Source organism: Artemia franciscana, chromosome 20, assembly GCF_032884065.1.
Source record: "Artemia franciscana chromosome 20, ASM3288406v1, whole genome shotgun sequence".
Classification (NCBI taxonomy): domain Eukaryota; kingdom Metazoa; phylum Arthropoda; class Branchiopoda; order Anostraca; family Artemiidae; genus Artemia; species Artemia franciscana.
In genome coordinates this window covers 5,533,048-5,545,663 of record NC_088882.1, presented here as the reverse complement: position 1 = coordinate 5,545,663, position 12,616 = coordinate 5,533,048, and the positions used below count along the sequence as shown (strand labels likewise).

At 34.1% G+C, this 12,616-nt stretch overlaps 2 protein-coding genes across 2 annotated transcripts in view; one reads left to right on the top strand and one right to left on the bottom strand.

The window, feature by feature from the left end:
* Positions 1-2,688, bottom strand: part of LOC136040356 (uncharacterized) — a 61,552-nt gene extending 58,864 nt beyond the window's left edge. Inside the window, exon 1 of the mRNA XM_065724603.1 lies at positions 2,526-2,688. The gene's annotated coding sequence lies outside the window, so the exon portion shown is untranslated. The remainder of the gene's footprint in view (positions 1-2,525) is intronic.
* The window catches only part of LOC136040359 (PIH1 domain-containing protein 1-like), a 491,267-nt gene that overhangs the window by 261,725 nt on the left and 216,926 nt on the right, over positions 1-12,616 (top strand). The window lies entirely within an intron of this gene.

Below are 12,616 nucleotides of genomic sequence, written 5' to 3'. Positions count from 1 at the left end.
ATTACCCGATTTTTCTTTTTTTTTAAGATTGCTGATGGTTTTCAAGATAACCTGGATAGAACTATATGTATACGTTTCCAATTGACCACTCAAAATAAAACTGATTTCATTTCATTTCAAATTTCATATAGCACTTTCACTGCCCTTGGTAGTAAGACATCCTTTGTATTTTTAATTTTTGACAATAGTTCATATTCATTATAAAGATGTATGTAGTCACAAAATCAATATTTATATATTCCTAGCCGCGGACTTTAAATAGCGCTTACGTTAATTGCATCGTTAATTCCGCGTGCCAATTTCAATTTGTTTGTGGCTAATATATTTTAAATCAGTGCTTAGTTTTCAGATGTGGTCAGGTATGTGTAGAGAAACTTTTACTATCTTTAGTGGTTTTGCGAAATTTTTTTCTGGCACTTCAACAATTTGCGTGCGAAAAAAAGAATTAAAAAAAGAAAATCATTGAAAAACAAGTGGGAAAGTTAACTTTTACTTAATGACTTTGATTTTTCTTTTGTGAAGAATTCAGCCTACTAGTAAAGAGTGTTGATTCAGTAAAATGTGAAGAGGAGGGGGGGGGTAAATCAGTTTCAAAATATAGGATGCGATTGTGTTGTTTTTCTTAACTTTTTCAATGAAAATACTAAAACAGGTATTTTTAAGTTGAAATACCAAACAAAAAGCTCTTAAGGTGATAGGGAGGGGGGAATAGCCGGATCCCCTCAATTGATAACCCTGCAAATAGTTTTATAATTTAACCTACATCATTTTTAGCTTTTTTCTATTATGTTAATTTTTACTAGTTATGCAAAGTCGTATTTTTGAATAATTGTTTATTAATTAGATTAGTACCATTTTATCAAACTCGCATTTACTATTTTATTTATAATGTTGAAGCTCTCTCTTGCTTAGCAATTTATAAAGCTCACAAAAGCTGATAATTAAGTAACTTCTGAGCTTGCATGTAGCATTTGATGTGTTTAGTTTTTTGCTAACTATGTTAATTAGTTATATTGTACCGTATGCTTGGTTTCATGTTATAGAGCTAATTTTATAAACATTTGGATGTTTCCATCAATTAGTTGTTTTTTCCAATTGAATTAATTCTCTTAAAATACATTAGCTGTGACTTTTTTCTTACTGATATTATGAATAATGCCATGCCTAGATTTTATCTGCTATTTTATATAATTTTTACATTGCATTATATTCCCATTACTTCATTATGCTACTATATAATATTTTATAGTCGTCGGCTAGGAAATGGCACCCAAACTAAAATTGGTTTCCAGAGTCAGTAATCCAGCAAGAGATTGAACTTGAATGAAATTGACTGTATCCCTATTATGAAATTGTTTTTTTAAGGTAAACAACTCTCGAAATTTTAGAAAGCAATAAAATGTCCATTATTGAAAGTTGTTTCCTGGTAGCATTAAAGCAAGGGATCCTATTTTAATTAACTTGACTGTATCCCAGCTATGAAGTTATGGCATCAAAAGAATAACTCTCAAATTTTAGAAAGCAATAAAACATTTACTATTGAAAGTTATGTCTTGTTATGATTAATGAAGGAATATATCCTAATCAAATTAATTTGACTATATCCCCAAAATGAAGTTCCTCTTGTATGGGAAATAGCTCTCAAATTTTAGAAAGTGATAAAAAGTTGCGAACGTCTACTATAGAGCTATCTTATTGTTAAAGTAAAACCAGCTTTCGAATTTCACCTAATGGTAATTGTTTGAAATTATGTGTTTGGTGTAATAAGCTATGTCAAGGAATTTCTTTTCAAGACGCATGGATACTTTACAACTATGTGTTTTTAGCTTCGAGCTTATATTTCCTAGAATTCCTGGAGTTTATGCCCAAAAAAAGAAATAAATGCCTGTAAAACTTCTCATCAGAGAAATTTTTTTTAAAATATTTACCTAAAACTAATTTTGCTTCTTAAGATGGTAGGACCAATTAACAAAAACGTAGTGGTGGTTCTATTTTCAAAACTTAGAGGGGCAATTTTTTGTATTTTCGAATTAAATTGTTAAAAAAGATATTTCATCCAAAAAATAAAAAAATAGGCCTAAATGTAGCCTAAAAAAATTTGGGGGTGGGTTGAAAAATTTACGGGGAGGAAAATAACCTCATTTTGACAGGTTGAAACCCTGCACATGTATATCGATTTTGGAAAGTTTAAGTCTTAGGTCTTATACTTATTCCCTTCCTCTTCAATAGACTTGGTCGAAGTATGTTGTATATAACATATATTGTATATTTGTATGACATAGTATGTTTTATATAACGTGTTTGAAGCATATATATATATATATATATATATATATATATATATATATATATATATATATATATATATATATATATATATATATATATATATATATATATATATATATATATATATATATATATATATATATATATATATATATAACATAAAGCCGCTTTTATACAATTTTTGCAGCGATTGATTTTTTCTTTACTTTTGGCTCTGAGAAACAGAAAAAAAATACCTTCGAAGTAATATTGTTATCCAGAGGGTAATTTTTTATTAATCCTAAGAATGTGTTCAGTTCGTCACCCACAACTACTCGCAACAGAGTCGATGGTGTGTTTAACTGACAATGCAACAGCGGTATAACATCGTTAGTTAATACGTCGTGTACCAAGGGCAGCCAGTTCCTGAGTCGCGGAGAAATTACCCGGAAGAATCGCCGTGAAAGAAATATACCCTAAAAAATATGTGATTTTTAATATTGAGAGAAGGACATACGGAAGTTGGCTGTCACTTTCGTTGTTATTTTGAAAATGATAAATTTTTCTTTTGTCAAAAAAAAAGAGAAAAAAATTGACCACAATAGATGGAAGAACAAAAAACAGTTCAATTGATAGTATTAAAGCATGATTTGGAGAAGTATAGGTTGAAGAAAATTGACCGCAGTTAATGGTAATTTGTATCATTAACTACTATTTGTACAGAACCATTTTAACGTAAGAACATTAATTTTAGGTGTATTCTCTATATAAGAGAAGGCGCTTTTGTGATAATTGCCTAAACCGTTTGTTAAGCTGCTCTCATAGGGAGAATCAGCTAGACAATATAAATCAGGAGTATTAACATCAATCCCGTGTCCAGGAGAGGGGTTAGGGGGTTTGACTTCCGCCCTAAAATTTTTTTGTCAGACTTGAAAAAACGTAACAAAATGCATATGAACATATTTTTATGCGTTTTTAGATTTTTTTATATCTCCCCCTCCCACCAATAAAACATCCTGGATATGGCCTTGATCTAAATAAGAATTAAACCATATTCTTAAATGTATGTAACGTACAAAAAGGAACTTACGTAGGAGATGAATTTACTTCCCTGAGATCCAAAATTATACCAGATCTCTGTGCATATTATACTTAAATTATCAAATAAAATTAGTTTTTTTGTTATTGTGTTCTCCTAAAAAAAGCGTGTGTGGCTGTGTTAATAGTATCTTAGGAAAATGTTGTTAAATTTCATTGGGTTTGTCCTCACCCTTGCCCTCCTCCATCCTCACCCTTGACAACAGCTTGAAAAAGGTTTCAAGCTATACAATATTCAATAACGACGATATAAGGAAATATGTTTAAAGTTCAGCCTTTTACCCAAGTTAGCTCCCAACTATGTTCCCTATGTTATACCCTACTTATGATACTTATGATACTACTTATTACTACAACTTATGATACTACTTATTTTGATACTACTTATTTTGATATTACTACTACCTTGATACTACTTAGGATACCCTATGTTCGCAACTATTGTCGGCTAAGAAAGAAGATTGAGGTAATTGATATGTCACTCCTACGTCTGCGAGGTGAAGAGAGGTAAGAGTTTTACTAAAAAAAGGGAGGTGACAAGTTGCCTAATTTAAAAACTTGAACCCAAGGTGGCGCACGCCATGCGTAAAATAAGTGAGCCAGGTGTGTCATTTTTGACTTGAGTGTGCAGTTGTGGTGTAAGTGTAATCTTCGGTGGAACAAGAGGTACTATTTGCTGAGTCCCATTTTAGTGACGTCAAATTACTAAGGCTTAGGGGATATTTTCAAAAACCAGGAGGGGGTAAAATTGCTATTTTTTCAATTTTTTTATGAACATACTCTAAAAAAGGAATTATCAAAAATTTACGGTGGTAAAAAACATCTAGGGAATACGTACTCCTCCTGGTCTCTCAAATCGACGCCACTGTTCTAAGTGGCAGAGAGTAGACAGCCCAAGAGAAAATTGAATTCAATATCGTTCTTCTAAGGGGCACGAACTTACAAGGAAATATTTCGGGCACGTATTAAATGTATTCAATTCTTAAAAATTGGTCCTAAAACAAACATTATTCAATTAACAGAATTAGCAGAATGTATTAACAGATTTTTTAAATAAAAGCCATTAAAAATTCAAAAGAATCCATTAACATAATTTATAAGTAAAGGCTATATTATATGAGAGACGTTTCCAAACCCTCAGTCACCTCAGAAACAAAGAAAACAACTGAAAAAAAGAGAAATAAATGAGACAAAGTGCAGTCCAATTTGAGTTAAAAAGCAAAGAAATTAGATTTTGTTTTAATAAGAAATGTTCAGGTTGCCTGTCCTTTTTTACCCTTGGCAAAACTCATGATCTTGATATTATTAACATCTTCTTGTATTTTCCATATGAATATGGTACCTGATTTTCTGTTTGAATAAATTCTTCTAACATTCCTCATTGAAGTGCATCCACCTAAAATAACCCCTCCTTGCATACGTTTTTTGAAATCATTGTCCTATCTCAGAGGGTGGAGACCAGAAAGGCTAATTTGATGGGAGAAGAGGGGCCATTTGTTTTTAGATTCCGCCACCTAGACTTAGAAAAATAACTTTTTTAATTTTCATTAAAAAATACCCTTTTCGTTATTTTCATCGAAAAGATCGAAACAAAAAGCAAAATTAGCTCCTCCCCTAAATTTGAAAATAAATTTCCCCCCCCCACCACCAGATTTTTTTTGAATTGGCACCACTGGTAGAGACGCCTCAAGCTTCTTTGACTTTGTAATTTAGCTAAAGAGCATCTCCCAGGTTGATAATTATTACAATAGAAATTTGGCCTTGAGCCAAATTATTACTGATTTACATCATAGTACCCAGGAAATAATTTTCTGTTTAACCCTTGGCTCCCACTGATGCGATTTTATTTAACGCAAAACCACTCACGGATGGTAGATGAAGGAAAATCGCAAAAATATTCACACAAAAACGACTCACTGCAGCCGTTGAAGTGCAGAAAACATTCCTTGATATTAGAACAGCATGTGCATAGGAATAGTCTTAATCCAGTTCTTGAATCCAAGAAAATATTTAAAGGACGAACTTGTAGTAGCCTAGGATAGCTCTACGTAATTAATCTCAGTTACTCAAAATCATGGTTCAAGACGCTGTCCAATCAATAACGGATGCGATTTTTAGTAGCTCCTTAGAAATATTTCAATGCGGCCGTTAAACGGTTGTGACGCATAAACTTGCGGAAGGACCTCGACGGATCACGCAATAACAACACTTTTTGCGTGAAATCGCATCAGTGGGCATCCAGGGTAAGTTACCCTACTTAGCTGGCCTAAGATTCCAGTTTTCATGATTCGGTGTACTTTAAAACATAAACGGAAAACATGAATATGGTGGGAAACTAGAGACAGTGAAAGTAGTTTTCCGGCATATAATTGAAGTTATGTTTAATGATTCCTCTCAAACTCCAAGAGAAACATTTTCTGTGAGGTATCTAGCAACTCATTCACGTGGACTTTTTATTGTACACTTTATGCACACCGGAATGATACAAGTGACCGAAGAAATAAGGTCATATTTCGAACTGAGAATTATAATCCATGCTTCTTTGTTAGGTTTTAGTATATAGTTTTATCATTTGATACTTAAGTCATATCCAGGATTTTTTTTCAGGGCTACAAAAACTTCGAAAAATGCATCCAAAATTCGTTTATATGCAATTTTATTATGTTTTTACTAGTCGGACAACATTTCGGGGGAAGTGGTCCAAACTCACTATATACATATTGTGGTTTGACTTCATATGCCTTTTTCTTACTATTATCATATCAATATAATTTTAGCATTACGCTGCCCATTTTCGACCCGCAACTTAATAACCTAACTATTTTATCTGTCCAAAGCTAATAAATTAACCAAATTTATGAATAACCGAATTGTATCTTCTAAAGAACCAACATTCTGCAAGATTTACCAAAATGACCCAATAGCCAATGACGAAAATAAGAAAAAAATGCCTTTAAACGTAAAATTTTATATTAAAAGGTAGACATTTAAGAAAAACGTCAAAAAGCAAATCTTGCAACAACAAAAAAAGTTATCATAAGGCTTTTAATCAATTTTTATACTTGACTCTTACCTTGGAGCAGAGCCGTTCTTAGGGGTGGCGGGCAGGTGCACTGGGTGCCTTGACTTGGGGGAGTCTCTGGAATTGCCCCCTTTCATTTATTTTCCCTCTTTGATTCGGCTTTTTTTGCTTATATTTGAGTCAGAGGGGTGCTCTTCCTTAGACCATACATAATTAAAGCATTATGTTTAGTCCAATTCTTTTCATTTCTTTTCATGAGTCTCTCTGTATTTTTCAGATATCTCACCTCTCTTTTTGCTCATATTGACGAATTTGAGTTCCTCGAAAAGGTCCCAGGCACTTACCTGCCCCAATTCTTTGTCATAGCTCGGCTGTAGGAATTTAGTGGACGAAAAATTTAGTGGAAAGCATAGGCAGGATAATGATCTAGGTAGGACAATTGTTGCTGTTATTAAAGCTCAAACATTTTAGAGTATGACAAATCTGCTGTATCACATCTCCAAGGCAGAGGCGCTATTTGGACCAAATCTTGGGGTGGGCATGAACTCCATCTTGGGCCCCCCTGAATCACTTCGTGTCGCGTAATCATCTAGGAAATGGGCATTTGACAGAACTCGAGAATTTTATTATGTATCTAACCTACTTTCAACGTTCACAATGATTAATAGCAAATAGCGCAATTACCCCAAGGATCGTCAAGTAATTACGCTCTTTGGTTAATAGGCGTGCAGTAATTTCAAATCAATTGGACAGAATGGATTATGTTGGACATAACGGATTATTATGGCCGGCAAAGGGCCCTTTGTGGTGGAAGCTTGGGCCCCCCTGTAAAATCTTGGGTGGGCATTTGCCCACCCCTGACCCCCCCTAAATGATGCCTCTGCTCCAAGGTCCTTAAATTGTATCTCCCATGTCTTTTAAGAGTTCTGAGCACCTGTTTTTCAGCACGCTATTTTTTTTCTGAAGGTAGGAGGAAGAAAACTTCAAAAAACACGGAAATAGACAAATAAAAATAGACAAATAATGACAATAATAATAATAGACAATAATAATAATAATAATAGTAATAAAATAATAACAATAATAATAATAGACAAAAATATTATATAACAATAATAATAATAATAATAGACAATAATAGACAAATAATAGACAAAAAACAGACAAATAAAAATAGAAATAGACACTAGACAAATAAAAATATGTAATTTCTTAGTTAGTAAGATATGAGGAGAAGCACAGGGTTGAAGATACTCCTTGCGGACATGAAAGTACAAAATAAGACCATCTTGCAAAAGTGATATTTTTGACACTGTTGGACTCAGTTTTGATAATTAAGTTTTTGAAATTAATTATTAAAAATGCTATATTTGTTAGTTTATTTTTCAGTATGCGTCATATTAAGGTTTGCAAAGACTCTTCCCAGTGGTACCAATCCATGAAAATGTTTGAGAGAGAGTATTTCTTGTGTTTTTCGAAATGGTAATTTTTCTCCATCGCTCACTTCTCCACACTTGGCACAACTTCTGTTCCCCTGCCTTGCTTCTTACTCCATTATCTTTGCCTCCAATACCACTTTCAAACCCTTATTAATCCAGTGTGCATTGGCGTAGATAAGGGGAAAAGTTCGGCAGTGCCTTTCTAGATAACCCACTCCTTCTTAGAAATTTCCTTGAAAACTAGCGTGAAGCCCAAGTTAAGACAAAAGATGGTAAATTTATCTTCTAAATAGGTTGCTCCCCATCAGGAAAAAAATCCTTGACTACACTAGTACTTCTACTATCCACGAGTACTTCGGGTGTTCTCCTTGTTTTCCGTAGAAAGATTTAGGCTTTCCAAAATCTTCCCCAAAATTAAAGTTCTTAAACACGCGAATGTTAAGATGAAATACAAATCTCTTTACTTTTATTAATGTTAATTTTTAGGAGATATCGGGTAATCTTTTTTTCCGGAGGAATGCGGTGAAAGCCCGAAAAATAGAGTGATCATGAAAGCACAGAGCTGCACCATTGTTCATCTCCCTAATACCAACTTTAAAGTTAAAAAAAAGGACGAAGATCGTCCAGAGCTGTTGCTGGTGCACAGGGTGTCAACCTGAAGTTACAGTTGCAGGGTCTTTTTTTTACAGAGACAGGCAGCAAGCCTGTCCCCAACCCTTGTGGCAGTCGGGTTGAACCTTTGTGCTGGTAAAATTGCTAGTTGTGCTAGTTTAGGGGCATCTTGGAAACTAATTTCTTGGAAACTAGTGGGAGTTTGGAAAATGCAACTTTCAGGAATGAATGCAAGGTCAAAATTATACCTCGTGAAGATATTTTGAAGTGACTAACATCGCTCTTTCGCCCTCTAGAGTGTTTTCCCTTACAGGCCTTTGGTGGCCTTTACCAATCTTAATGCTATAACAGTAATTTTCTCAAATGAGGCACAAGAAAAAATTTTTGAACCAGATACCATTGTTCAATCTTAATTTATAAGGTTTTTAAGACCTGTAAATCTTTTTTTTTTAATTCAGGAAAAAATCCTTATAATGGTTTAAACATTTACTTAGATGACAGAAAGTGTATTTTCATAATTAAATCCAATGAAAAAAGACAGAAAACACAAAATTTAGGTAAAATACTTTCAGTCATATCGTGTATGCAATATTCCAAGCACTGGAAAAAAGAAAAGGGTAGAAATAAAAATTTGACAATACTTTCCCAGGTTATATTTTTGGCCCTGGATTCATCCCTGAAAGTTTCATTCAACTACTTCAACTAGTTTTTGAGATGACAACAAGCCCCTAAAAACGAATTTTATCACCGCAATCGAATCCTGTGTTATCGATTAGTTTTGTGTGATATTAGATATCTATATCGATATGTTACATTAAATATCGATATTGAATATCGAAACCAAAGTATCGAAAACGATATTATTCCAGGGTTTTCAGGTATCTACTGTGAACTTCCAGCAGAAAATATCCAACATAGAAAATTATTTCGCAAATGGTCGAGAAAAAGAATAATGTATTCAATCCACTGATTCATATATGCTGATACACAGCATGCACAGCTTTATCCATAAGTTGACAAGGCCTGTTCTCAAACTATGTTTAGTGTGGGTGGACTCTCATATGTTGCTAAGAACCTCCAAAGGCAATGGCTTCATAAAATATCTTCTAAGCTTATAGGCCTTGCTCAGATCACACTCCAGTTCTGGTCACGATCTTGCTCCGATCATGATTGCCACATACCCAAAATCACGCTTCTAGGAATCGTGTATTACCTATAACAGTTATCTCCAAGTTGAGAGTAAAATAGCAAAAGACATGGATTGGACCCTACTGGAATCTGTATCAACAGATGCAAACAGTAACAGTCCCTGTGATTCAGCCACTACAGAATCAAACCAATATATGGGGAGCACATGACAGAGTTTCAGTAGTCAATACAAAGCAAGCTTCGTCAATAGCTGCATCCATCACGGCTCCCTTGATTTTCAGTAAGGAGTCTTTTGTTCTAAGAAAAACTGATCCACTCAAGTCGTGGAAGTCTTGTAATATGGGCCTCAGAAATACCTATACGAACTTGTCACAGAAGTAGTTTCCATGCCTGCCACCAATGTCCTTTCTGAAAGTGGATTCTGAGCATGATTAGTTAATCAAATACTTTGTGATAATAAATTGTAAGTAAGGAGTAACTCGGCCCAATAACAACCAAAACTCTTAAACACGGAATTTCGATAATAATATATACATAAAATGAATTGGCTCTTTATGCCGAGTCCAGATATATACAATTCGTCAAGTTTCATGTACCCATCAAAAGCTACGAGCCTGAGAAAATTGGTATGAAAATTTATAACGAAATTGTTTTTAGACAGAGTGGGAACGCACCTAAAAAATAAAAGCATCGTAAAATCATAAAATCATAAAATCCTCATAAAATCATAAAATCATCATAAAATCAAATTCAGCATATCAGAAAACCATACTGCAAGAGTTTCTAGTTTCCATCTGCATAAATGTGAAATTTTGTAATTTTTGCCAGAAGAAAGATGACGAATGCGTGTTTATTAGTTTTATTGTGTTTTTTTCTTCTTTTTGGCCAGGGTGATCGTATTAAACCAATGATTATATAAGATAGAAAAGAGCGAGCTTGCTCAGACAGAAATTACAATTCTAGTTCCCCATTTTGTGATCAAAATGATCCAAGGGCAAGTAAATCTCCCCTCCCTCACGCGCTTCTTTTTCCCAAAGTCATTCGATCAAAATCTTGAGATAGCCATTTGCATCAGTGCAGTTGAAACGTCAAGCAATCATTCCTCTGGGGATCATATAGCGCTGTAAGTCCCAGGAGAAAGGGTTGTAAGTTATGAAATTTGTTCAGTGTTTATATATAGTATTTGTTATTGGGAAGTTAAAAGCCATTTTGGGGTGGGTAATTTTTCGGCGGGGGATTTTCCAAGGGAAGAATTTTTCGCGAGGAGGGAAGTTTCCGGGGATGAACTTTCAAAGAAGACTATACACGAGGCCAGTCTTCTTATACGAAATTCAATTTATTTAACCTACGCTCTCTTTACCAATTCAATTTTATATTTGAAGATATTCCGGGTAATAGCTCAGGTAAAATTTTCAAAGGAGTTAAATTTGTCTCGGGGATATTTTAGAGGAGGTGGCAATTTTCCGCAGGAGAAATTCTCCATGGGACAATTTAACGCGGGAGAAACCTTCCCTTGAGATATTAGGTTGGGAGAATTTCCAGGAAAAAGTTTCCACGGTGGGAGGATTTCTGGTATAATCTTTTTTTGTGGTTTTATTGTGGCTTCTTACTCATAGTTGAAAAAAAGGATTTTTTCATTCAACCACTGGAAGGCTGAACCAACTCTTAAGGGAAAATATTGACATGGTGCTTATTTAAACGGCCAAAAATAGTCAGTAGCTTATGTTTCTTTATCCTGAGTCCGAGTAATTCCAAATCAGGGTTTCTGTAAAGTTCATTCATGTAATGGAAGTTTATATGTTTTATTAAAAATTTTCAAAAAATGTGCAAAATAATCTTTAATGGTATTTATTTTCCCAAACTTTAAAGCTAATCTGAGAAAAAAACTGATCAGAAATATTGAAACCCATATATTGGTTATCGAATGTCGAAAGTAAAAACATCGATATATCGATACATCGTTTAATTAAGATATCGTCCAACACTAGTTCCGATAAGCAAGCAGTGCATTAATCGATTATGCTACCAAAGGGTTGACTTCCTTAATTAGCAGAAATGAATTAACCAAAACGGCAATAAAAATAAAACTCGACTTGCGTGTCTAAAGTAACAGGCAACATTGTCTCATTTTCGCTTTCATGAAAAAAAGCATTCATGGAACCTTTGTACTAATTCTCACACTAAGGTCTTCCTACTATATAATTCTTTAGTAAATGTGTTCCTTGTTTCTTTGTATGTGGTTTTCTCCAATGACGTAATTTCAGATTTTAATGAATAAATTCGAATATGATAGTACTTATAAGTCAAAGGGCAAAATGGTGTATTTACAGATTTTTTCTCTAATATTAGTGGTACGCTCTGGCTATGATTTTTAGCATAAGCACTCCATTGTTTGTATGTATCGTGTTTTTTATTGAAGTCAAATTTTTAAACTGATATTTAACCTACTTCTTTGGAAGCAATAGACCTCTGTAGCCCAGGCTTCGACTTATGGTGTCAACTCACAAAAATTAAGGGGGTGAGGGCAAAACAAACTTTTCAAAATTTTGGTGGGGGGCAGTTTTTAATTCTTGATAATACTAAAAAAGAGTATTTTCAATGAAAATTTTGCTAAAAAGTTATCTATCAAAGTCTAAGTGAAGAATCTAAGAGGCAAAAGCTCCATGCCACCTCCGTCGCTTCCCGGTGCACCAATTCGTGAAGATACACGGGAGAAGGGAGCAAAGATGTATCCAGGAGTGTTGTTTAGGGGAGGGGGACCTTTTTCTTCGGGAGCTGTTAACACAAAATATTACACAACACATCAAAAACTTGTCAATATGAATTTTTATTACTTTTTTACAAGTCATGCAAAACTTTAGAGTGGGGGACTCATTTTCGGTGGTCCCCCTGGACAATTAGACTACTAGGACTATTGGACTGCTACCTGGACTACTAGGGGGGGGTGCTCAACTTTTCGCTAAAGATATGAGACCTAGCGAACAATTTTTTCGTTTTTTTTGCAATGGAAATACCTAAAAAAGAATAA